Source organism: Microtus ochrogaster, linkage group LG2 (assembly GCF_000317375.1).
Source record: "Microtus ochrogaster isolate Prairie Vole_2 linkage group LG2, MicOch1.0, whole genome shotgun sequence".
Taxonomy (NCBI): domain Eukaryota; kingdom Metazoa; phylum Chordata; class Mammalia; order Rodentia; family Cricetidae; genus Microtus; species Microtus ochrogaster.
This window is the reverse complement of record NC_022028.1, coordinates 40,736,834-40,758,833: the sequence shown is the minus strand read 5'-3', so window position 1 is coordinate 40,758,833 and position 22,000 is coordinate 40,736,834. Positions and strand designations below refer to the sequence as shown.

Below are 22,000 nucleotides of genomic sequence, written 5' to 3'. Positions count from 1 at the left end.
TGGCTCCAGATAACTGTACAGTCTCTGATGGTTTGAAATTACATGTCCTGCCTATTCCCAAACGCTCATTTATCAACTCTGTACATGAAAACTTGGTACATGGAATTCAAAGTAACCTTACAGAACAGAAAATACTGAATTTCTCATGAAAGTTTTACGGACTCCCCCATCTCCCCACCCCAATCAGCCTTTGGATTTGCACAGCCACAATTTATTCTCCCGTTTTTCATATGGGAGTGCCTAATGTCTTGCCTCTTAAATCTGCTTGGAAACTTCTCAAGAGTCAGAAACTACCCACCTCCCATGATAGAAGTCCTTATCGTTAACAGATCCATGCTAGGAAACCCTACTTTCACGTAAGAGACTGGAATCTATTCTACAGTGACAGCTGCACCATTGAGTGTTACTGGGTGATCTGTAGTTACTGAGTTAAAAACAATCATTTAACCTCACTTGGCCTCAGCCTCCCTGCTGAAGAAGAATTTTTCAAATAGGAGTTTATGTTTTAGAGTAAAATAAAATTCTAAAAACTAATCAAAAGTGGTTGCATACCATAGGATTATATATGCATATGTTACATGTATGTATATATATATGCAAGGACATAAATATGATGTTTGTTCATTTATATGAACACACACATATATGTAGAATAAAAACATACAGAACCAAACACCACACAAATCTTCACTCATAGCCAACAAATGTCCACTACTATGCTGTTAAATTTTCTTTTATGTCCTGAAGGCTAAGATGAAGTTGAGTCATCTCCATTACTGACGCCTGGATTCCCAGGATCAGCTGCCCTGCCTTGCACCAATTTGGTCATCAAGTGAAACAAACAAACAAACAAACAAACAAACAAACAGAAAGGAGCGAGGGGCACAAGGTCCAGTTAGCAGTATTTTCCTCACAGAGAAAATAGAATAGTTTCAACCAACAACAAACTCGCATTGGTTCCAATAAACGATGGAAACGGCAAAACCCCAGCTCCTTCAGGACACACGACCGAGACGCGTTCAGCCCCACAGGCTACACCATCCATCTGTGTCTGTGAGTGTACTCAAAGATACTGACCTGGCTCGCTGGAGGTGAAGAACGGAAGTCCCTGCACGCAGCTGGACTCACCTAGAGGACACAAAGAGACACTGTTGAAATCTCACTGCTGCCAGGAGCCCATGGCATTCATGCTTTTAGCACGCTCGGTATCGCTCTCCGCATCCACACGATTTTGGTTGATGTCATGCGTACACTGGCATTTCTTCAGGTCAAGTATATCCTGAAATAGCTATGCTAACATTTTATAGCATCCACAGAAGTATATTCCTGAGCATTTGGGGATGGTACAGAAAGAGCACTTAGCCACAAACCGATGGGAGGTGCAGTGAAAACTCCCAGACTTTTTCAGACGCAGAAGTCAAGGAAGGGGCAAGAGATTTTTTTTTCTTCAAAAATGTCATTTTAAAATCACCTTAATCCCAAAGCAAGCAATTCTTCTGTCTTCTCTTATTTTTGTAGCAGTATTAATTCATGCAATGACACCAACTAGTTTGTGTGTTTCTGTGCCTCTTTGTGATTATTACACATAGCCTTGTGCCTTAAAATGCCCACCGCCTTCGCAATCTTGGAAGGTTAAGAGCAGGCAAGCTTAAAAGACTGTTGATAACACTCCCCACCCCCAATGGTGGTCCAAAGCCTTTCGCCCTGGGATGGAATGGGTCAAAGCCATACCCCCATTAACATTCAAATATGATCCGGGTATCTCTGGGAGAACCTTGTTTAATATAATAACCGACTGCTCATTCCACCTGTGGAGCAACATGCAGATGGTCTTTACAGTCTAAAAGCTCGAGTTTATCTTATGGGAACCACCAGCTCTCATAGGTGTCTAAACGATCATTGAAGATGAAACACAATACCAAGTCTCAAAGTAGTGTTTGTAAGCAAATTTAGGAGCCTGTTGATGGGTTACTATTCGCTCTTGGCAAAGGGCAAAGTCTCTGGACGCTTGGGAGGGTTTTGAGTCCCCTGTACGTTTCTTATAGCAGGCAGTCCAGCACCTGGGGTGGAGAACCTCCAGAACCAACTAAAGCCCACACTAAGTATCCTAGAAGAGCTCAGCAGCTCCCCCTAAAAGCACAGGCCAGGGAGGCTCAAAAAGTCAGGATGGCTCCTCTGCTTGCTACTTTCTAGAGTGCCCCGGCTTTCTGTGCGGGTGTGTCTGCATCAACTTTCAAGCACCCCCACCCCCACCCTTGAGCGCAGTCAGTTCCAAAGGCACAGCTTGTGTGCTGACGTGCAAAGCCAAGTCAAAACCCTGTGCTTGGCGCTCCCTCCTAACTTTCTGGCTTGTCCAAGTCAAAATATTGACTTTGCTCCTCCGTTGAGTAGTTTGATACGGGATGGAAACCGCACGGCCAACAGCGGGATCGAATGATATATTTTTACACAGCCTTGCCTTCCTTCCGCTTGTTTTTTCTTATTTGGTGGGAGGGGGTGTGGGTGGGTGGGTGTGGATCTCTTCTGCACATCTTCCCCTATACCTGGCTGTTAACCCAGTAAGCTGGAGCCCACAACAAGTTCAGGTGTGTGCAAGCCCCTCACAGGCAACGTGTACCGGTTGTCACAGCAACTCACAACCGACTCCCTAGACACAGGGCTTGGGGTGGGGGGAGGGCGGGGGCGTTGCCGTGGATCCGAACGCACCGCTCCTGGCAGTGCGAGTGCCCAGGGGATCAGAGCACCTCTCTTCTCGGGTCCCGGGTTCCCTGCCACGGTCCTTCGAGGAAAAGGCGCCTTCCCGGGGGCGCGGCAGCACCCGCCCTGGTGCAGCCGGCCTCCTAAGGTGCCTGTTGTACGTGTTCTCAGCAGCTACAAGTTAGGGGTGCGGCTGGGGCGGGTATCTCTTCAGCTCACGCGCCTGGGAGGGGACTGTCCCCTGCCTCCCATCAGCTCGCTCCCGCAAACGTCGCTGGGACACTTGGGCCGGGGTCCCCACCTGCCACCCGCGGGGCGATCGGGAGCTGGGGCTCTGCACGCATTGGGGCTCTGCACGACACAGCCACCTACCCTGCAGCCGAGCGAGACCCGGCTCCCTCCGCCGCTCAGCAGCGGCCCCCACCGCGCGTGCTCGCGGGGACGCGGGGACCCTGCGCGCCGCGCGCCACCCTCCCGGCGTGGCACAAAGGCAGCATGGCACAGCCGCGCCCGGCTGCGTCCGCGTCCTGGCCCAGGCCACGGGGCTCTGTCGCCTCCAGCCCTGCCCTCCTCCCGCCCCCGTCCCCGGCCAGGCGGGGCACCGGGCGGAACCCTGAGCCCCGGCACGGAGCGAGCAACGCGGTGGCGGCCTCCGATCGCTCCCTCTCTCCGCCGTGACGTGAGCAGCCTTGGCGGCTATTTATAACCACACGATTGGATTTCATTCATGAAACCAGGGCCTGGTGTGTCTGAGCTGTGGGACGCGAGGTGGCGAAGGTGCCTCGGCTGCACGCACACCGGAGGGGCCTGAGCTCCGGGGTGCTTGGCCCGGACCAACGTGTGCCTGGTACCCCCGAGAACCCGGCCTCGGGCCAAGCGGACACCGGAGCAGGGCAGGTTGTGTGCGAGCTGTCCCCGCGCCCCCTCCCCGCAGCATCCCACCCACTCCCGAACATCCGCTGGCCCTCAGTCCCGGGCTCAGGAAAAGTAAGTTGGGCCACTAACCGGCTGGGCAGCATAGCTTTCTTCCCCCTAGGAACTGACCGGCTGCAGACTCCGAGGGAGGACATTGGCTTTTGTTTCAAAACCGAGCCCAGCTGCTGACTAAGCGCTGCGCTGGCCCAGCCTCCTCCCCTGGGCGCTGCACGTGCGGGCTGGCTCTCCCCCTCCTGGTCACCTTCCCCTCCACCAGGCTTGAGGGGTCCCTGCAGGAGGCGCGCGAGCAGGGAAGGGGGGTGAGGGTGGGGACCGCCCTGCTACTCCAGACCCCAGAAACCAGTCTCTTTATAGTTCCTTTTGTAGAGGCTGGGGAAACTGACATCCGCCTCTCTAGGGTCGACAGGGATTCTTGGAAACTGAAGCCAGCCAGCCAGCCCTTCTCAGGGACATTCTGGACTTTGAAGCTGATTGTGAGTTCCGAGGGCAGACTCATGTCTATTTTTCATGTAGACACACAAGAACTGCCTACGTGCCTGGGGATAGCAGGCAACCTGCCATGCTCTAAAGAGGTGACCGTGGACACAACTCATTTGGCTCCTGCCCACAGAGAACTTTCAGTCCGACTTCTCAACTGCCTGTTGGGCTCAACTGTGTAATCCGCTCACTCTGGCCCTGCAAAAAAGACAGCTGGGGGATTAGGGTGTGCATGCCTTCAGCTAGGCATGTGTTATGTTTATAAACCCTTGTAACGGCTGAGCGCCAAGGCAGAAACAAAGATGACCACTGCAACAACCTTGGCCTCCACCAGCTCTTGGGTAAGACACTGGCAAGATTTCGGGAGGGTGGGAAGGGTACATTTTAATGTAAGGGCGGTTGTCTCCAAGTCTCCCCTAAAGAAAGAACAACAGACAAACCTCTCTGAACACCCCTCCCACCTTTCAGGAAAACTCCTTTGGTTTCCTTAGATGGATCTCTCTTCCTCCCTGCAAGTCCTGAATGAATCCCTGTCCCTTTGGTAATTCCCTGCCTCCCTCTTAGACTCAGGGTCTCCTGTAAGGTAACTGATCTCAGACTCCCTATGTTGCCAAGACTGGCCTTGAACTCCTGACTCCTCTGCCTCCACTTCTCAAGCACAGTGACTGCAGATTTGTACCACCAGCATGGATGGCAGGGTTAATGGAATGTTTTCACAAGAAAAAGTAGTGTGGGCAACCTGTGTAATCTAGGCAATCCTTAATGCATTGCTGCCGGGAATGGGGTCATCAAGACCATAACTTTTTGATACTAGGAAGAGAAAAAAGTAAGGCTGGTAGTGGAGAAGTTTAAGGTGGACCCATGAAGGTATGCAGTCATTTGCCTGGCAAGGAAGAGATGTCTCTCGCTCTGTCTTAAAAGGACGCCATGTTGGAAGAATAAATAGACATTCTCTCCATTAATGTATTTCTCAGGGATGAACCTGTCGCTATTAGCGAGAAGTTCGACTTCATGGCAAGTCACCTCTTTTGAAGCCACCCTGGGCAGTGAGGAATGGGACAGTGACTGAGAAATGGAAAGCAATATGTATCGTGGCCCCTGAGTGAAGTGGAGAATGGCTTCAAATACCTTTCTTTTCTCATCAGATCACCACAGCGGAGGAGGCCCTCTGCTATTGCCGTCAGAACCATTTTACAAGATGGGGTAACCGAGGCAAAGGCAATGTAAATTGTTCATGTTGTTAGGTGCTGACATTTGTGCCTGGGTCACTCAGGGCTGGCCTTATCACTAACTTTCGTTGTAACATCCGGCCCTCTGCGGTGTCTTTCACTTCCTCGGTCATACATCAAAAAAGATGAGCGTGGTGAGATAGTGCAGGCCACACGAGCATGAGAACCTGAGTTTATCTTCAGCGCACACTCAAAAGGCCCGGCGTCATGGTATGTCCTTGTGATTTCCCACGTCAGTGAGCACCTAGGGCTCACTGACGCAAAAGCCTGGCTGATTCAGCAGCCCCTAGACCCAGTGAGAGGACCTTGCCTCAAAAGGGGGGGGGAGGGGCAGCTCCTATGGAACCACCCCAAGGTTGACCTCTGAACTCCACAATAAGAGCACAGCTGTGTACCACCCATTACTCCCATCCACGTGAGCATGCGCACACACCTGCACATGGACACAAATAATCCAAAGGATAAGTGAGAATGCTTTTCTGACGCATCAGGCCAGGGCCAAGAGTCGGAAGACACCCAGTACTAAGCCTGCTCTTGGATTCTTCTGCCTGCCCCTCTTCCTGAACTCCCAAAGCGCCATCCCTGTAAAGGTCCGGAATGGCTACTAGCCATTTTGAAATGAGCCTCACGGAGTACCTGAACCTGAGGGAAAATGCTTGGAGGAAGTCCCAGGAAAATGCATTGTTAGTAACTGTGACTTCAGATGCAGCAGAAGAAAAAATGGTTGGGTTTTTTTTTTTCCAAGTGAGGGCGGGGATCTCAAAAAGACACTGCCATCTACATCCAGGGCCACACAGCCCCAAACTTCACACACACAACTTCCGACTCGTGAAGATGGGCGTGCTGCACGTGCTGTGTCTACCAACAGGAAGGAGAGAAGAGGAACAAAGCAGACAGCATGCAGCACCATGCGAGACCTTGTCTGTGCTCCAGCCTGTGGAGGTCTTTTGTTTGTGCTTTGACAAATAAAGCTTGCCTGAAGATCAGAGTGTGGAGCTAGCCACACTAGTTAGCCATGGAGGCCAGGCAATGGTAGCATACACCATTAATCCCAGTACTTGGGAGATAGAGGCAGACAGATCTCGGTGAGTTTCAAGGCCGCCCAGGGATACACTCTGTTGCATCTGTCTAAAAGAGAAACAGAGCCAAGTGGTGGTGCATCACACCTTTAATCCCAGCACTAGGGAGGTGGAGACAGGAAGTGATCAGCTGGTAGAGAGAGGAATATAAAACAGGAGGGACAGGAGAGCAACGCATTCAGTCTGAGGATTCATAGGAATAAGATTGCCCCTTTGGTCTGAGGATTTGGTAGAGGTAAGAACGCGTGGTTGGTTACAGTGCTTCTCTGGCCTTCAGGCCTTTATCTGTTAAAGCTCAAACAAAATATCACCACACGAGCCCACAGATGACCCAGTTTTCTAGTCAAAACTATTGTTCACTTACACGATCAACACCGTTCACCACACATAACAAAAATTGGGGCCTCAGTGGAAATTAGCCAACATTTTTCTCTCCTTATATGTATTTTACTGCTCAAAAGTGATGTAAGAATTTTTATGGTAGGTATTTTACCAATGGTATTGCTCCCCCATCCCCCCAAAAATCCCAAGCCAAAAGAACAACAACAAAAACCTAAAAACCAAACCAAAACAAAAAACTTCCCCAAAAGTAAAATAAAACACCTCCCAACAACCAACACCAACAACCAAAAACATTCTGGATCAGCTATCTCACACGTGTGTGCTTTTGCACACACAACACAATAATAATAAATTAAAAATTTAAACAGCACAATTCGCATATGTAAGTGTTATTTAATTACCAATAAAACCACTTGCTATTGACCCCTCGGCATTCACAATTCCCCTGCGACCATTAATCTTCCTCCCATTTCTAGATTTTTACCACTATGAGACATACTATTTGGCATATTAATGTGTGATATTTTTAGACTGAATTTTTCACTGCATACACTGCCTTCGAGGTCCAGCCAGGGTGTCGTCTGCATCAATAATTCATTCCATTTCATTACTGACTGAGGGTCTATTATATGGGCATTCTAGGGTGTGCTCATTTACCCATGGAATGGCATTTAAGTTCTTTCAACATTTTGCTACAATGAGAAAACACTTCCATAAACGTTTGTACACAAGTTTTTGCGTGGATATTTTTTTCTTTGAGAGGGATGCTTAAAGAATGCCAAGTCCTGAATTAAATGCTAAATAAGCTGTCGGACTTTATTTTCAGAATGGCTGTATGTTTTGCATTCCCACCAGTAGTGGTTGGTATCATCACTTTTGTGTGTGTGTGTGTGTGTGTGTGTGTGTTTGTTACACAATTACTGTTGAGAAAAGACCTCATTGTGGTTTCCATTTGCATTTCTCTAATGATTAACACTGTCAAACATCCTGGGCAAACTGACCACACTTATCCTCTTATTGCCGAAAGAGATGTTTATGTCTTTATTTTATGTTATTTTATATAGGTGGGTTATCTTTCTTTTGTTGAATGTTCTTAATTTTTATATTTTAATATCTATTTTTATGTTTAAGTATGTGTCCTTATGCACGGGCTGCCTTGGGGTCTGCACACATGAGTGCAGGTGCCTGCAGAAGTCAGAAGAGGGCGTCAGATCCCTGGAGCTGGGGTTTGAAGGTGATTGAGAGCTGCCCACCAGTGGGTTCTGGGAGCTGAACTCCAGTCCTCTGCAAGAGCTGCAGGATTCCTAGCTGCTGAGCCAACCCTCCAGCTCTGCATTGTTGAATTAAATAGAAAAATATTCTAGGGTCATAATTTTCAAATTGCAACTTAAATATGCAATCCCCCCCTTCAGGAAAACTCTATCATCAACTCAATTGCAAGTGCTCAGGGCTTCTATTGCTCAGATCTTTTGCCAGTATATTCGTGGATGTGGGAAATTACTTACATAAAATTCCCATGGAGAGGGCTTTCTCAGTTATGTAGTGTTAAGTCCTCATTTTAGCGGTCTGTAACCGACAGCCAGAGGCGCCAACGCCCCTCCCTCCTGCGCAGGCGCAAATGGTTCCCTCCAGTGATCGAAGCAATAGCTGTGGGCAGCTTGGACCACTGGGGCGTGCAAGCTTCCACCGCCCACCCATCAGTCTGGAATACTAGATCTACGCCCAGTTGGTAGTATGGAAGACTGCCTGGGCAATGCGTGGCAGGTGCTAGGGAGTCATTTCAGATAAGCGCTTACAGGGTCAAAGGCACGGGAGAAAGTAAGCCGGCCAATGTGCCTGTTTTTAAAGAACAGCTGCATTTGGTGAAAAGGTTTATCGAGAAACAGCTGTTGGGGGAGATTGCTAGGTTGACACAGCTGTTGTGGCAATGGCCAAGAACTTTGTGGCACCTAAGACATGAAGTGGCTGGTGGCACACGGACTAACAGGCTGCCTTCACTGAGTGGCTGACTCTAAGGAACTGCTCCCGGCTCTAGAGCCAGGGTAAGACAGGGCCCTGGATGTCATAAGCCTTTATAAGCAGCTTTATATAAATGACCCTGGCTGCCAGGCTTTCAGAAGTCGTAGGGTTGATCTGAGTTGCTCCATCCACAGGCCTGGTCTTTGGTTAGTGACAAGGGACAGGGATGTGTGTCTGTGTGCTCCCATAATGCTGTGTGTGGATGGTCCAAAGAGAAAATGAGCTTTTGGGACCCCGTTCTGCAGATACCCTTTCACCCAGAATCCAGATGTTGGAGCAGCAACACATCTACGAGTCGCTCTAGCCAGACCAACTAGGCCAGGTATTTCCCAGCTTCCTGTCTCGGAGCCATTTTCCCAACTTTTGTGCGGTTGATATATCTGCCATAGGAAACAATTGTTTTTGTCTCCGGCACCATGGGAAGGTTTTGTGTGAAGCTGCACTCGCTTGAATAAGAATAAAAACCCTTGGTTCCGAGCGACCCAGCTGTTGTAAATGAACTGGCTGTGTTTTTCAAGTCAACCCTGCAACGCAGAGGTCCCCAGCTCTTCCTGCTCTCTGCCGTGTGTCTGGAGGACACTAGAGCTTCGCTGGTTTGTGGCAGACATCGTCAGCTACCCTATTTTTGTAAGGGCTGCAGGTGGACAGCATCAGCAATTTCTGTAGAGCTGTGTGCATTCTATCCCATCCTTAGGCGGTTGGGTGGACAAACTCATATTTTAAAAGGTAATTGTAGAAAAAGATACAGATGAATACTCAGGCTGAGCTAGTGGATCTGGTCGTGGGATCTGAGTGGGTACCCACTTAAAGGTTGTATTAAAGGTTCTGTACTTCTTATTGCTTTTTTGGGGAGGGATAAAATTTAAAGCACAATTTTTATTTTTCTAGGTATCAGTGAATGAAACCCATCAAGACTGAGTTCGCACAACATACTGCAGAATGCATGGAGGTTAGCATGATCTCCTTTCTCTATGCTTTGTTTTTTAGGTTTCCTGTTGACGTTGGATGAGTTTGTTAAAATATGTGATTTTGTAAGCCCAGAAGTCCTAACTACATTTTTCTTCTTGACATGGGTTAATTTAAGCAATAAGAGCTAGAATACGCTTAAGCTATTGGCCAAACAATTTTGCAAATGATACAGATTTCTGTGTGATTTTTTTTCGGGTCTGAGCGACCGGGAACCAACGAACAGCCTCTGATGACAGTTCTGTATCTGAAGAGGACGTTTATTTCAGGGACAAATTTATGTGTACATTCATTGTCAATATTGCAAAATACGTTAGAGCTATTTTACAGTCTTAACTAATTAAAAATAAATATAATTTCTGTGACATGGCATGTTTAGAGCTTTGTTGCCCGATTGCTAGACATAATATCTGCTTATCTTCACCAAATAAGCATTAACCCCAGCACCACCACCTTTGTTACCACTACTGCCACCACCGCCACCAAGGAAAACAACCAAAAACAAACAAACAAACAAAAACAAACCCTAAACACACATTAAAAGGAACAAGGAATAAGAGAGAAGAAGAGGAAAAGAAAACTACATTTTGACCATCCATTAAGTGGCCATGTAAGGCCATGTGATTTTATTCAGGGTGTGTGTGTGTGTGTGTGTGTGTGTGTGTGTGTGTGTTCTGAAAACCGCAGGGAGGCAGGAATGATTCCTTACTGAACAGTTGCTAATGGCAAGTGGAAGAATGCTGATGTAAAAGGTAAAGACGTACACAGATCTACAAGTTTGAAAATGGGCCCATGAGGCCATTTAAAAGCACCGTGGATGGGGCTCAGTACTTCAAAGCACACAACTGCTCATGCAGAGAACCTGAGTTCAATTCCCAGCACACACATCAGCTGACTTGCAACCGCCTGTAACTCCACCTCCAGGAGTCTTGCTCTGTTACTGACTTCCAGCCACCCATAGAAGTGAACTGTTCTCCACGCAGAAACCGGAAAAGTAAGAACGCCGTACATACATGTGCACAAAAACCCTCACTTCAGAAAAACAGTTCCACCTACAGCCTATATTCGTATCATGCTTGCTCACTCAGCATCTTTAATGCATAGGTCATTTGATCTTCAGGACAGCCCTGAAGTACACTGTCTCCAACATAAGAGACTGAGAAGTGAGGTTTGCCAGAGGCTGAGTGACTTGTTTCTGTGAGAGGGAAACCATCCTGGCTAACCCCGAATTCCATGCCTGCTTGTTGGCCAATGTGTAAGCAAATATTAAGTACTTTGATATATACCACACTGAGTTCTAAATAGATTTCCCTTAAAATGAGTACACAAAGAAGCGCCGTGCCCTTGAAGGACACCTAACACGGCCCAGGAAAGACTAAGCCCTGACGCTTGTCTTTAACTGGTGCAAAGCCTTTCCAACATGCCCCCAATACAAGTGAGCAGATGCCAGTCTGGGACTTGTGAACATCAGTTTGGATAGACAGCACCAGGGTCTCTCCTTAGCTCCGAGCAGATTTATGTTGACTATTTCACAGGCCGTTTATCACTTGGTTAGTTCCCTTTCACGGGCAAGCTGTTAACTGCATCTCTCTGAGTGACAAGATCAGTTAAGCATGTCGGGATCAGCTTTGTGTTTCTTCTCTTGTGCATGTGAGCCAAGGAAGCCAGGGGCCAGGACACTTCTGTCACAGGGTCAGTCTCAAGGAGCCTAGGGTTTTGAGGAGAAGGCATGGAAGGTTTCCTTTAGGTTTTCATCTCTGCCCAGAGTCATTCAAACAGCACTATGGGTAGAGAAGCCGATAGTTTTCTGTCTGTCTGTCTGTCTGTCTGTCTGTCTGTCTGTCTCTCTCTCTCTCTCTCTTTGTCTCTCTGTATCTTAGTGTTTCTGTGCCCTTGTGTACACAAGCATGCATGCGTGTGTAGTCTGTCTGTCTGTCTGTCTGTCTGTCTGTCTGTCCGTCTGTCTCCCTCTCTGTATCTTAGTGTTTCTGTGCCCTTGTGTACACAAGTATGCATGTGTGTGTGTGTGTGTGTCTGTGTGTGTCTGTGTGTACATGCCTGTGGAGGTCAGAGGTCACCCTCAGGGATATTCTTCAGAAGCTGTCTACTTTGTCTTCTGCTCTCAGTATGCCCTGGGGCTCATCCATTAGAACAGGCTAGGCTGGTTGGTCAGTGAGCCCTAGGGATCTGTCCGTTTCTGCCCCCCACCCCTGTGCCAGGATTGCAAACACAAGACACGATTCTCAGTCTTTCACATGGGTGATGTGTGTTGAGTATGGGTCCTTATACTTGCCAGCACGTTAGCAACTGAGCTGTCTCCCAAGATGCCACAGTTTTAAACATAGGTTGAGCATTCCTAATCTGGAAACATAAAATACTCCAAATTCCATACACTTTTGGGTGCTGACATGATATCACAGTGGAAATTTTCCTATTAGAAGACTGTTTTGTGCGCAAAATCAATGAAAAAATATATAATAGCTTCCAGTTATGTGTATAAGGTTTATGAAATACAAATGCATTTCCTATTTAGACTTGTTTCTATACCCAAGATAGCTCATTATGTCAGTATAATAAATTCTACACGCCAACAAAATTCAAAAATCTGAACAGTTTCTGATCCCAAGCATTTTGAGTGTCATGATAAACAACAATCTTTTTTTTTTAAACAGGATCCCTTAGTTATAATTTTCTCTAATCATATATACAGACCTTCTATTTAACAAAGCTGAGCCCGTAAAGGGAGCGTGTCTATTTGTCCTGCTGTAGCCACTGCCAACATACATTACTCATGAAGGGGCACTTGAAGACCGGAAAACGCATTTCACACAGTTTAACATGCCACAAGCAAGCATGATTTTGTAATCTGTAATACCAGTTAACATTTAGTAAGCACCTGCTTTGTGTTAGGTGTGGGGCCCAAGAATTGGACAGTCATGAACTCTTTACAGTGGCTTCATGAGAAGGGAGCATTAAAACCCCTATTTTATAGATGAGTGAGCTTAGATTCAGAGAGGCAAAGCCACTTGCCAGAAGTCTATAGTGCATCAGAGGTTACATTTGAAGCCAGAGAGAGCCAAAGGGCTCTGGTATTTATGAGGTTAAAAACTTGAAGTGCCTCATGGTCCTTGACAAGCCGCCAACACCTATTGGTCAGGTATCATCGAATGATATTACCCCCCTGCCATCAAGACAAAGAGGATGCTTGGCTGTGAGTTCATTTCTTGCTATTTCCGGAAGATATCAAGTCATTGTTCCTCTTTCCCATGAGACAAGAGGAACTGCAGTGTTGCGCATCATGCCAACAGCACCAGATTGATCCAGAGGGAAAGCCACACAGCTGAGACAGCTTGCTTCACCAGATGGAGTGGCTATGATGTCCAATTTATCTATAATGGGCAACATGGGTGAGATAGGGACTTGGGCTTCCAGAGATTGTGTCAGTTACCCTTGTGTAGTCAAATAAAGAACATCTCTTGCTCTTTAAATATCCATATTTATCCTGTGGGAGAGCCAGTTATACAAATGTGTGATGACCATGGGCTTACAAGTGACATCTCTTCCAATACAATGTCCTTGCTAAAGATACCAACTCTTATATTTTTCCCTCTGAGTTTCTTGGCACTGGAATAGCTAAAGGTATTTGTATAAATGAGACAAACCAAAGTCAGTGTTCAACTTACTTTTGTTTTGGGAGCAGTTTTTAACTCTTGAATCCAAAAAAGTTTCTATTGCTCATAATATCAAAGTAAGTAATTTAACACACACACACACACACACACACACACACACAGTGATTTTAAAGACTCTTGCTTTGAATGAAAGGGACCTATACAACTGTTGCTATTATTATTATTTTATTAGGTTTTTCAAGACAGGATTTCTCTGTGTAGCCCTGGTGGTCCTGGTACTTCCTCTATAGACCAGACTGGCCTTGAACTCACAGAGATCCATTTGCCTCTGCCTCCCTGAGTGCTGGGAATAAAGAAGTGTGCCACTACCGCCTGGCCAATGTTGTTCTTCTAACTGTTGTTTGAGCTGTGTGATTACTTCTGGGTTTTATGTATTGATGTGGCTGTGTATTCTTAGGAAGCAAATGAGGTGTATAAGAACTTATAAAGAGACAGACATGGGTAGATGAAATACACTCTGGAATTCTCTTGAAATGTGTCCTCTTCCCTTCTCTACATTAATGGGGGGCCGAGGCCCTGACAGATGGAGGGCTTTGCTATGAGAAACATTGTTTCCTTCAATTTAGTGTGTTCTGTTCTAGTTCCCTATTATCGTTGTTTTGAGAAGCTAGTTTTTTCAACCTATTCAATCTAGTGAAGAACAGAGACAGGATGTGGTGGGACCTGACCCTTGGGGCTGCACACAGCTGATGATACGTATCTGGACTGTTTGGGGTCCCCCATGGGAGAACTCTTTTGGTTGCACGGTGTCACTAGCCAGAACACAGTTAACTCACCAGCCAAATGAAAGGGCTCAGACTTCAGAAGAGTTTATGGCTGAGAAGCATTCCAGAGCATGCTACTTTCCTTCTAAAATAACTCTAGAAAGATGGGAGAGGGAGTGGGTTCTAAAGTGCTTCTTATCCGTCATGTAAAATGTAAGCTATGTGAAAGAGTATCTTCCAGATACTCATTACTAAACCAAGATGAAATTTTCATTGATGACTTCTAAGTGGCTCATTTGATTTGAGTTTAGGGCCCCTAAATAAAAGGAAGAAGACCCTCAATTCTATTCAAATATCCTATTTAGTATTCAGCATATGTAGTAAAGATTATTCACTGTTGAGGTCAGTGGGGTTCTTTTTCGAGTGGGAACATGGAAATGTCTGAATGGAAAGGGAAAGTAAAGAGAAAAGAACAGCTGGGTGGCAGTGGCACACACCTTTAATCGCAGCTCTTGGGAGACAGAGGTGGCCTCCTGTGAGTTCGAGGCCAGCCTGGTCTACAGAGCAAGTTCCAGGACAGACACCAAAGGTATACAGAGAAACCATTTCTCAAAAAACTACAAAACAAACAAACAAAACAGTTGGGATGGAAGGCAAGCAGATAAAATTCCCTTTTTGAATTATCTAAATAATTTGGCAGTGTCCAGCAGGTATGATAGTCTAGTGAAGTAGCAATTCCCAAAGTTTGGTTAGACCTGCTGAGTGAGTGACAGCTCACAACGGGCACTAACCCTTTAGCTTCTGAGCACCCAGCCAGCTCAGGAGATAGACTTCTCATTTGATCTTTTTCTTAAAGTTTTATTTCTCTCCTGGCAGGACTTCTTGGGGGCATTTACATGTGAACGTACACATCATGCATTTATCCTAGGGCAATAGCATGTGTTGAACCACCCACACATATCCACAGGGGGCGTCTCTGTGGTTAAAATATCTACCGTTGATCTAGAATGTTCAGCTGAGCACACTGTGAACGTCAGAGTAAATGACATAAGAAGACTGCCCAGCATGGGCCAGTCAAGTGACACTCATAGCAAGGATGGCTCCTTCCGATTGGAAAGACATATGGGTCACCGTGGTCAATTATTCAAGGAGTGGCTGTCCTAGGTTACTCCATAACTCAGATAATTGCCAGATCTCCTTACATAGCACAAATACTTCTCCATGTGGCTGCATGCCTGTGGAGGCCAGAGGTTGACATTAGGTCTCTTCTTCAGTTATTCTCCGTCTACCTTGTTTTTTGAGACAGGTCTCCCATTGAGCCCGCAGCTCATTGATGAGTTTACACTGGTTGACCAGCAAGCACCAAAACTCTTCCCGTCTTCAGAGGAGGCTGGCCTGCTGCAGTGCACGGCTTTTATGTGATGCTGAGAACCTCAACTCACGCTTCATGCTGGCATGTCAAGACAATCATCTATGGAGACATCTCCCCAGCCTCTTTCTGCAAGGCTTGCTTTGAAGATTGTACTTAAATTCAGAGGTATCACTTACACATCTAAAATACAACAAAAACACACAAACACACACACACATTATCTAATATAATACTCAAATCACTCTTGATAAAATCTGACCAGGTTATCACAAACACAAGCTTACAAATCCTAACAAAATGTTAGCAAACAAAATGCACGATCCATGTCAGAGTATATCCAGAGCAAGGGTTGCTGAACAGTGCAAGACTGAGCCAACATTCTAGTAACGGTACTGTGGGCTGCCCAGTGGGTAAAAACGCTTGCTATACAACCTGATGATGTAAGTACAATTCTTGGAACTTGGTGGAAGGAAGATATGAATTCTGAAGGTGACACAAACACACATCACAATCCTCTCTCTTCGTCTTGCCCTCCCTCCATCCTCCCTCTCTTTTCACCGCTCTTGCTTATGCACACGCGTGTGCATGTGCTCAGACACACAATGATTAATAATAAATACCACCTGAAAACCCGATGATGTGGGTGTTTACCGCAGTAGGACGTATGTATGGTTGGAAGGCTGTAATGGCAGCATGATTCCTTCTCAAACGCCAATAAGGTAAAACCACTGCCTAAGTTGAAGCGGAAACCACGAGGCCACCCCAGGACATCTCCACCAGCAGTAGATGAAGCTCATCACCCCTCCTTGATCCATAGGATGCTTTCAAGCAGGGGGAAGGCAATAACAGAACCATGCTCTGCAGAGTGGAAGGCTCCCTACAGCCCAGGCACAACTCTTGCTTTCAGAATGGATACTCACATTTTATGGCATTTTTGGTTTTTGCTTTTTTTTTTTTTTCTGATCTCACAAATCCAAGACTAAACTCGAGTTCTCTATGTGGCCAAAGATGGCCTTGAACTTCTCACCCTCCTGCATTCAGCCTCTGAGTGCTGAATATCGTGTGGTATTCCTGGGGGAACTTTTTCCCCCAGTGATATGGGAGAAGGCAAAATTCACAGAATTTATAACTACCATCAGAGGAATAATGCCAAATGGTGGTTGCCAAGTAAGCAATGTTCACTCAGGATCACTTCAAAAGCTATGCAGTGAGCAAGGACGCAGACAGTGAGTGATTACTATATGACTACCTAACACGGTACAGGTAGCTGGGCAAAGGGATATTGCGGACGTGTCTCTCAGCCTGGGTTCTAAACGCTGAAACAAAACGGGCACAAACAAATGAAAGGCTGAGCAGCTCAGGCCTAAAGTGTGTCTCACAGCGGTTAGCAGGCGGATGCACCACGCTCAAGCGCTGATATTGTCCCTACCGCTTTGCAGCCATGCACTTTGGAGAGAGAGTCTACCTGTCTGGACTTATTTTGATATCTGTCAAGTAAATGAACTGAAATAGCAATTGCTATATATTTAAATATATGTACCCAGTATTCATTCACCCATCAGCCGTTATACACCATTCAGCCATCCATTCATCCACCCATTCATCAATCACCCATCTGTCCTTCTATCTGTCCATCCATCTATCCATCTATCCATCCATCCATCCATCCATCCATCCATCCATCCATCCATCCATCCATACATCCATACATCCATACATCCATCGACTAATCTATTATACATCTATCTTTCTACCATCTAGTATTCCTTGAGCCATCCATCCATCCGCCAGTATTCATCACTGGTTTTATAAAACGGTAACAGCCCTACAATGCTAAAATCTCCCTCTTCCTTCAATTTTGTATCCATTGCTAGCCTCAGGGTCTTCATGGAACTTGAACTCTCACCTCCAGTAGGATTAGGAACAAATCAATCCTAGAAGCCAGTCTTAGCTCTATCCTCTGCCACCAATACGCTCTTCCTCAGTTTCCACAGCTGTGCCATGGAAAGAAACTTCAGAGTGTTTCTTGGAAGATTAAACAAGGCTCTACACATAAAAAATTATCATACTCCCTACACGTATCAAACGCTCATTATAGGTAGATGCATTCATGTTCTCAAAAATTAGCTATTAGGCTCCAAAATGCCGCGGCAATAAACAGAGACTAGAAAAACCAATTTGTTCTAAGGGGAGGGCAGTTGGTAGGTGTGGAAAGGTGTGGAAAGTTTTGAAATTTCACATCTCACAGAACCCTCACAGGTGGCACTGCAAGAAACCTGCTAATTTTAGCAAGAAGCAAATCAGAAGGGCGGACATTCTTGTGAGATTTAATCTTGGTAATATACTCATGATTTTGTTACCACATGTAAAAGGAGATGCTGGCGTTTCTTACGTGTCGGAAGTAGCAAGTAAGAATTAAATGATGCTTCCATAGACTTTCTGCAGATGCAACCGATGTGGCAACTAGAAACCCTATTGATTGTGCCAGGAATTCAATCAAACGGCATGTTTACATGAGTCACACCAAAGGAGTCTGATGCCTGCAGTCAGATGTGGTTTTGGCCCGTTGTAAATCAGAGTCTCATAGGGACAAAACTGAATGACGGGTTTCCTCTCAAAAGCAATGTTCACAGCCTCCCCTTGAGAGTTTGGGCTCTGGAGTTGGACTGAGCGTTGTAATAGAAATGAGCAGAGAAGCCAGGTGTAGCGACACGTGTCTTTAATTCCAGGGCTGCAGAGGCAAGCAGGTCTTTGTGAATTTGAGTCCAGTCTGTTCTATCTACGTGGTGAGTCCCAGGATAACCAGAGCTACACTACAGAGAGAAGCTGTGGAAAGAAAGAAACAGAGAGAGAGAGAGAGAGAGAGGACAAAGGCTCAGAGTGGGGTTTGAATTATATTCCTCTTGGATCATAGTCACTCATGCTGTTTTTGGTTGAACCATTATGGAAACAATTAACATGAGACATAAGGAAGAAAATTAACCTGCAGCCAGGTTACAAAGCTGCCATGAGGGCAGCGGCCTAGAACACTTTGTTGGGATGGAATTTAAAGGGATCTGCTTCTCTGGTGATGTCCAGTCTGACCCATTCCCAACTGAATAAGAGACACTGTCCTAGAACTGTCCTAGTCCATAGGACTGGAGCATGCACGGTGATGATGTTGTGGCCGAGGAGACAGGAGCGATGGCTTTATGGCAGCCACTTGGTGTCACAAGTATAACACACAGTCAACTTACTGACTAACGTCCTCATCAGTTTGCCTATAGCAACCACAGTCTTTTCTCCCTGCGGGAGTTCTCTCCCCGCCCCCTCTGTGTGTGTGGCAGGTCCCACATGCATGGGGATATCTGTGGAGGCCAGAGGAGGGCATCAGACTCCCTGGCGCTGGAGTTACAGATGGATGTGAATTGTCTTAGCCTAGTTTTTATACAAAGCACTTCCTTTTATATTTAATATGTAATAACCCCACTTCAGGAAGAATCCAATTGTACAGTGTTATTTTTCCCTCCATGGAAGTAAATGTGATACCTGCTGGAGATATGGCTCAGCAGTTAAGAACACTGGATGCTCTTGCAGAGGACCTGAGCTCAGTTCTTAGCACCCACGTCAGCCAGCTCAAAATCACCTTTACTTCCAGCTTCAGGTGATGCCACTCCCTCTTCTAGCCTCTGAGGACCCCCACGATATACGCACATGCACACTCGTGTGCACACACACACAAATAATAAAATAGTTCTTAAGTAAATGGTCTGGCCCTTTTTATGTTCTAACTTTCCATCTAGAGAAGTTTTCATGCCTAGAAATATTTAAGGGCTTCTCTGGTGGTCTTTAGACAGTGCACCACTATCTGGACTGGCTAATTTGGGGCAAGTGTAATTTTATTTTTAAATGGTATGGTTTCTGGGTGTGTCAATTCAGACCTATGACTCCAGTTCTTGGGTTTCTGGGGTAAGGGAACTTCCCTAAGCGCCAGTCTGGACTCCATAGGAAGTTCCAGACCACTCTGGGCTAGAGACTAAGGCCTTGTGTCAGAACAAAACAAAACAACGAAAACAAAGCAAAACAGCAACAAGCCATAGTTCCACTTCTCTGTTTTAGCCCCTTCCCCAGCCAGGCTTGTCCTGAGAATCACGCCGACTACATTGTGATTCTGTTTGACTCCTCTGAGTCAGTGCCACTTAAAATGGCCACCAGTTCCAAGGGACTAGGGCTTGCCGTTCTCAGCCTAGCTCTAGACCTCACAAACACCAGTCAGACTGTTTAATTGTGATCATTTCCTAGCACACATATAAAGTTCTGGCTGTTGCAGGGATGGCAGCCAGGAACACGGTGGCTGAATGCTCCCAGGTAATTTCCCACGCACGCAATATCTCGCCATACATGTGACAAGCTGCACAGAGAATTCATCATGTGGGGACAGGACACACCATTGAATTTGAAGGAAGACCATGGCAAGAACATCCTCGGAGCCACTCTCTGCCGTGTGGGGAGATGGCTTTCCTTGCCCTGCATTCTGTCTAGAAACCCACCTGGCTCAGGACCAAGTCACAGTTCTGACACCTTGTGTCCCTTCCTTGTGGTTTCCATCTTGCCCTTAATTTCACAACATGAAAGAGAATGAAGGAGTCTAATGGGCAAACGACATGAACACGTCAAGAGAGATCCGGGAAGACAGATCCACAGGGATTTTAGAGGCTCTGGCAGTAACCTTGCCGAAAGGTGCCGGCTTTTAAGAGTTGCTCTCTTTGCATAAAAACATCTCTGAGCACAATGAAATATTTAAAAGGGTGACATCAGCTAAGACCTCAACATTCAAAAAATGCACACTCAGGTCCTCGTTCCCTTGTGTGTCTGGGATGCACCCAGTGCTGGCTCACTACCACCTGCTGTGCACAAAGCCCTGTGTCCTCCCAGGACAGGAAGACTATTCCAGAGCCGTGTCTCTCCAGAAGAAACCCAAGCTTCTAAAAGGAATGTTTTTAAAATTAACATTGCTACCACGACTTGCAAATTGAATGGCCATCCTTCCTATATCCAATCATTCTGATGCCCTTTCTCGATTGTAAGTCACCTAAAGCACTTTTTTATACACCATACAAAATGCGCTAGCCAAGCTGTTCTTAGACTCTTGCTAACTAACTTCGGAGCGAGTGTAGGAATGAATAGGCATTTGGTCATACCTGGGGATTGTTCTGATTTCTCCATAAAGGGCAAAGGCTTTGAGTTCACACCTCATGTTACCTTTCTCAACCACTTCATACCATCTCTGTTCTCTACGTGTACAAAACCCAGAGGGACAGGATGGCCTAGGCCAGTGGTTCTCAACCTTAACCTTCCTACTGCAGCGACCCTTTAATACAGTTCCTCACATTGTGGTGATCCCCCAACCGTAACATTATTTTTGTGGCTATCTTTTAGCTGTAATTTTGCCACGGTTATGAACGGTAATGTAGATGCCTGTGCTTTCTGTGATCTTAGGGGCACGGGGAAAGGGTTGAAAACCACTGACCTAGGTTATGTGTGTGTAGGATCTATACAGAAAAAGGAAGGTAAATATAGAACTCCTCTCCAAACTTTGTACTATGAACTCACTATATTGCTTTCTGCTGTTCAATGGTTTTCCTAGGTAGACACTAATATGGAAATAAACACATCACTGACAACTTGATTCCAGGAGGCAGATTGGCGCCAAAGATTTTGGTCCCGGCCTGTGTTTTGGGCCACTGCTGCCCTCTAGGGGACATGTGAGAAATGAGTCAAGTTTCTGGAAAATCGTTTCATTGTGTTCGTTCAGCTTTTATGAAGGAAGACAATTAAAAACTAATCAAAACAGATTCGTGGATATCTAGCCGAACCACCCAGAGTAAAATCCCTCGGGCCACATGCTTCTTCAGGGCCACCTAACTGAGACTGACTCTTTCGGATAAAATGCTCTTTGTCCTGCCAAGCCTCCTTCTCCTGCAGCCTTTCCAGCCTGTTGTTGCTTGCCCTGCTAGGAACAGCTGTGGACTATGACTAATGTGTTAGTCATTGTTTATACTTTCAGCTTTTAGCTTCCAGGGCTCCAGAAACCAGAAACCCCAGCTTCTTCCCACTTTATGAAGTCAGCTCGTTCAGAGGAAACCATGCAAACATTCCCCCAGTTGCCAAATTGATACTTATTTCTGGGCAAGAAGCTTTACTAATTTCACGCATAGGGAAAGCATCAACTCAGGATTTGTTTCTTTACACAGCACATGCAATTTCGACTTTTTTTTTTTTTGTAAAACACTTGGAAAACTAGGGATAATTCTGCTCCTTCCTTTAAATCTTTTTATTATCTCTCTATATAGTGTATATCTATATCTCTCTATATATTTAAATGTATGAGTCTTTTGTCTATATGTGTGTCTGTGCCGCTTCCATGCCTGGTGCCCTCAGAGATCAGGAGAGGGCACTGGATCCCTGGAACTGGAGTCACAGATATTTGTGACTTGTGGGTGCTGGA

At 46.1% G+C, this 22,000-nt stretch overlaps 1 protein-coding gene across 2 annotated transcripts in view; it reads right to left on the bottom strand.

The window, feature by feature from the left end:
* The window catches only part of Rhobtb1 (Rho related BTB domain containing 1), a 66,036-nt gene extending 62,124 nt beyond the window's left edge, over window positions 1-3,912 (bottom strand). Inside the window, exons 1-2 of one of the 2 annotated variants that reach the window (XM_005360152.2) lie at window positions 3,703-3,912; window positions 1,078-1,128 (exon numbers count right to left, since the gene is read on the bottom strand). The gene's annotated coding sequence lies outside the window, so the exon portion shown is untranslated. Of the gene's footprint in view, window positions 1-1,077; window positions 1,129-3,069; window positions 3,146-3,702 lie in introns of those variants that run through there. The other variant, XM_005360151.3, reaches the window with a different exon arrangement.
* Window positions 3,913-22,000: the final 18,088 nt, after the last annotated feature.